This window comes from Canis aureus, chromosome 1 (assembly GCF_053574225.1).
Source record: "Canis aureus isolate CA01 chromosome 1, VMU_Caureus_v.1.0, whole genome shotgun sequence".
NCBI lineage: Eukaryota > Metazoa > Chordata > Mammalia > Carnivora > Canidae > Canis > Canis aureus.
The window spans coordinates 98,865,106-98,869,786 of NC_135611.1; the positions used below are offsets into that span (position 1 = coordinate 98,865,106).

Here is a 4,681-nt window from a genome sequence, read left to right on the forward strand (position 1 = left end):
AGCAGTCATGTTGCGGTCCTTGTGGCCACTGCTATGCGGTCGTCGCCACTGCGGGTGGTGGTGGTGTGCTCGAGCAACCAGAACCGGAGCATGGAGGCGCACAACATCCTCAGCAAACATGGATTCAGTGTCCGGTCCTTTGGAACAGGAACTCACGTGAAGCTCCCAGGACTAGCACCTGACAAGCCAAATGTTTATGATTTCAAAACTACATATGATCAGATGTACAATGATCTCCTTAGGAAGGATAAAGAACTCTATAGCAGAATGGCATCTTACATATGTTGGACAGAAATAAGAGAATCAAGTCTCGAACTGCAGAGACCTGTTCCATCTGATCCTCACCTGTGAAGAGAGAGCGTACGATCAGGTGGTAGAAGATCTGAATCCCAGAGAGCAGGAGACCTGCCAGCCGGTGCACGTGATCAATGTGGACATTCAGGACAACCACAAGGAGGCCACCCTGGGGGCGTTCCTCATCTGTGAGCTGTGCCAGTGTATTCAGCACACGGAGGACATGGAGAACGAGATTGGCGAGCTGCTTCAGGAGTTGGAGGAGAAGAGTGGCAGAGCCTTCCTGCACACGGTCTGCTTCTGCTGAGCTGCCTGGCCCGGCGCACTGCCCCCTCCTGAAGCCATCTTGTTGAGCTTCCCTTTGTTAATACTTTTTCCCTCCTGATATTTGTTTTTACCTTTACCGACCGACAGTAGCAGTACCCAATAAATTATACATATGAAATGCAAAGCTACACATAAATGCCAGATTAAAAACAATCAAGTTTTTCTGTTCACTTTGACTTAACGAGTGAGATGTTGATTATAAAATTTTTTTTCTTTAACCAAAACAATACACAACAGTTTCTAGTATCTTCCCCCCATGCATTTGTGGCTTCATTGTGGCTCCTTCTCTCCACCCCCAAACTTGCTGTAATGTACAAATAATCTGAATAAAGCAATGGGCTTGGTCTTACTAGGAAAGAAAAAAAAAAAAAAACAGGGGAACTGTGTACACGCTCAAGACTCTGCCCCTCCCAAAGGAGCAACAGCAATGGCCTCATGCTATAGGGGAAGCAGACTTTACTAAAATGGTCTAGCCAAGTCACAAAACAAATAGCAAAAATAAGTCCCCAAGAGGAGGAAGGGCAATCCAAAATTCCTATAATATATATTACCCAAAATGTCTGATTTTCAACAAAAAATTATGACATGCAAAGAAACAAGAATGGCTGAAAAACTTCTAAATTACTGAAATACATTAATCTACATGTTCACGAAGCTTAGCAAAGTCCAAACAGGACAAGTACAAAGAAATCCATGCCCAGATACACCAGAGTAAAACTGCTGAAAGACAAAGACAAAGAGAAAATCTTGACAGCAACAAGAGAAAATGACTTATCACACACAAAGGGATCCAAATAGGATAACAGCTGACTTCTCATCTGAAACAATGGAGGCCAGAAGGTAGTGGTACGACATATTCAAAGTGCTGCAAGAAAAATACCCAGAATCCTATACCTACCAAAAATGAAGTGGGGATGCCTGGGTGGCTCAATTAGTTAAGTCTCTGCCTTCAGCTCAGGTCATGATCCCAGGGTTCTGGAATTGAGCCCACATCAGACTCCCTGCTCAGTGGGGAATCTGCCTCTTTCTCCCCATCTGCCTCTCCCCCCACCCCACTCCACCCCCATTCATACTTTCTCCCTCAAATTAAAAAATAAAATAAAATCTTTTTTAAAAATGAGAGTGAAATAAAAATATTCCCAGGAAACCAAAACTGAACAAATTTTATTCTGGCAGATCCATCTTATAAAAGAAATATGAAAAGAAGCTTTTTAGGCTAAAAGGAAGTACTCACAGATGAAAATTCTAATCCACATGGAAAAAAGAGCACCATTAAAGGTAACTATGTAACTATTTCCAAAACAAAAACAAAAGCAGAATACATATTATTTTATTTTTCCTCTTAGCTGATTTAAAAAATACATGAAACAACTCATATATCAATGTATTATTGAGCCACAAAAGTCATATATTTGACAATAATAACATAAATGAGGTACATAGGAGCTGAGTTATATTGTAGTAAGGAAATGACACCAGATTGTAACTCAAACCTGCATGAACCAATTAAAAAAAACAAAGATTGTAAATAATAAGATAAATAGAACAATTCAATAAATACATCCTTGCTCTCCTTTGCTCAGCTTCTTTATATAAAACAGCAATTAGGGGGGTGAGGGGTGGGGGTGAATGGGTGACAGGCACTGAGGGGGGCACTTGACGGGATGAGCACTGGGTGTTATTCTGTATGTTGGCAAATTGAACACCAATAAAAAATAAATTCATTATTAAAAAATAGCAATTATAACAATGTACTGTTTGGTTTGGAACATGTATAAATTTAATATATATAACAATAATACAAAAGGGCTATTCTGTAATCTATTTAGGAATAGATCTATTAAGGAATATAATTTCTGTATCACATTAAAATGGAGTTAAAAGAAATCCAAATTAGATTTTTTTTATAAGATTTGTGTGGTAGGCCCTAGAGCAACCACTAAAATAGTAATCAAAAAAATCTAAAGAATCACTAAATGAACGAAAATCTTATACTAGAAAACATTCACTTCATGCAAAAGAAAGAAGTAAAGGAGGAAGAGAGGGACAAAAGAAGTAGAGGAGACAGAGTAAATAAAAAATAAAATGGCAGATATAAGTCTAACTATATCAATAACCACATTAACTACATTAACTACGAATGGATTAAACTATCCAATCAACAGGCAGGGAATGACATATTTGATAAAAAACTTCATCCAACTATGTGCTGGTTATATGACTCACAGCATTACATCCAGAGATTCACAAAGGTTACAGCAGAAGGATGAAAGGAGTTAGATCATGTGTATACCAACCACAAGAAAGCTGGAGTGGCTATATTAATATCAGATGAAGTAGCTTTAACATTTATTACTAGAGACAAAGAGGGACATTTTATAAAGCTAATCCATAGGGAAATTATAACAATTATAAACATATATGCACCAAACAACAGAGCCCTGCAATATGTGAAGCAAAGGCTGACTGAATTAAGGGTAGAAATAGACAATTCAGGGGATCTCTGGGTGGCGCAGCGGTTTGGCGCCTGCCTTTGGCCCAGGGCACGATCCTGGAGACCCGGGATCGAATCCCGTGTCGGGCTCCCGGTGCATGGAGCCTGCTTCTCCCTCTGCCTCTCTCTCTCTCTCTCTCTCTCTCTCTCTGACTATCATAAATAAATAAAAAAAAAGAAATAGACAATTCAACGATAATCATCAGAGCCTTCAGTACTACACTTTCTCTTAAAGATTTTATGTATGTATGTATGTATGTATGTGTTTATGAGAGACAGAGATTGTGACAGAGATAGGAAGAGGGAACATGAGCAGAGAGGAGAGGGAAAAGCAGGTTCCTCACTGAGCAGGGAGCCCAATGCAGGGCTCGATCCCCGGACCCTGGGTTCATGACCTGAGTTGAAGGCAGATGCTTAACTGACTGAGCCCCCCAGGCACCCCAACACTAAACTTTTAGTAATGGATAGAATGAGGCAGGAGATCAATAAGGAAACAGGAGACTTTGAACAACAATATGCACAAAGTAGACCTAACTGATATGATAGAACGCTGCACTTAACAAGAGCAGAATATGCATTTTCTTCAGATGTACATGGAACATTCTACAGGACAGATAATAAGTCACAAAACAAACTTCAATTACTTTTTAAAAACCTGAAATTCTACAAAGTATGATCTGCAATCACACTGGAGTAAAACTGAAAATTAATAAGAGAGAGATGTTGAGAAATTCACAAATATGTGCAAATTAAACAACAAATTACTAAATGCCAATGGCTTAAAGGAAAAAAATCAGAACGGAAATTAGAATATATTTGAGATTAATAAAAAATACAAAAATTACACATGAATAATTCTGGATGCAGTTTAGAGGGCGATTTGTAGGTATAACTTACAAAGAAGAAAAAAGATTGCAAATCAATAAACTTCTACCTCAAGATCCTAGAATAAGAAGTGCAAACTGAACCCCAAGCAAGCAGCAGGAACGAAATAATAAATACTACAGTAGAGATTAATGAATTAGCATAAAAGCAATAGAAAAATCAACTAAATCAAGTGTTTGTTCTCAGAAAAGATGCACAAAATTGATAAACCTTAAACTAGACCAAAGAGGAAAAGAAGAGAGAAGACTCAAATTACTAAAGTCAGAAATGAAAGAGGGGACATAACTACAGACCTTACAGAAATAAAAATAATTTAAAAGAATGCTGTGAACTGTATGTCACAGATGAGATGAGTTAGATGAAATGGACAAATCCCTAGAAAGAAGAACTAAAAATAACCCAATAAGAAATAGAAGATCTAAGTAACCCATACAAGTAAGTAGTTTGTCTCAGTAATCAACTTCCACAAAGAAAAGTCCAAGACCAAATGGCTTCATTGGTAAATTCTTCCAAACATTTGAAAAGGACTTAATACGAATTCTTCATGAACACTTCCTAAAATTAAAGAGAACGGGGCAGTTTCCGACTAATTCTATGAGGCCAGCATTGTCCCTATATCAAAACCAGACAGACATCACAAGAAAATGAGACACCATTCACTTATATTTTCCTATGAATATA

General features: G+C 38.1%; 1 pseudogene; it reads left to right on the forward strand.

Annotated features, from left to right (window-relative positions):
• On the forward strand, positions 1–630 carry LOC144291286 (RNA polymerase II subunit A C-terminal domain phosphatase SSU72 pseudogene; annotated as a pseudogene).
• The last annotated feature ends 4,051 nt before the right edge of the window (positions 631–4,681 follow it).